We start from the raw sequence: 332 nt of genomic DNA, 5'->3' as shown, positions 1-332 counted from the left end.
TAAATAGATAGAAAAAAAATAGATTACGAAATAGACTATCCTTCAAATTTGATACAATGATTTACTCTCACTTTAACAGACAAACTTCTGAGAACTAATTTGCATACACGTCACTTTACAACACACCGGAATGCGAATAAACAGAATATCTAATGTTCTCTAATTCAAAAGGAAATTAAACTTCAATATTGAAACTTTCCAATTCCAATGTTTACATAAACAATACTGTAAAGAAATAAATCTGCTGTGGGTATTATTAATATTGTTCTAACAAAACCAATTATGATAATTAAACTTTGTGTTTTATGTTCAGTTTGGAATGTTTTTTGTTA

This window comes from Penaeus monodon, chromosome 21, assembly GCF_015228065.2.
Source record: "Penaeus monodon isolate SGIC_2016 chromosome 21, NSTDA_Pmon_1, whole genome shotgun sequence".
Lineage (NCBI taxonomy): Eukaryota > Metazoa > Arthropoda > Malacostraca > Decapoda > Penaeidae > Penaeus > Penaeus monodon.
The sequence above is the reverse complement of the archived record's forward strand: the minus strand, read 5'-3'. Positions refer to the sequence as shown.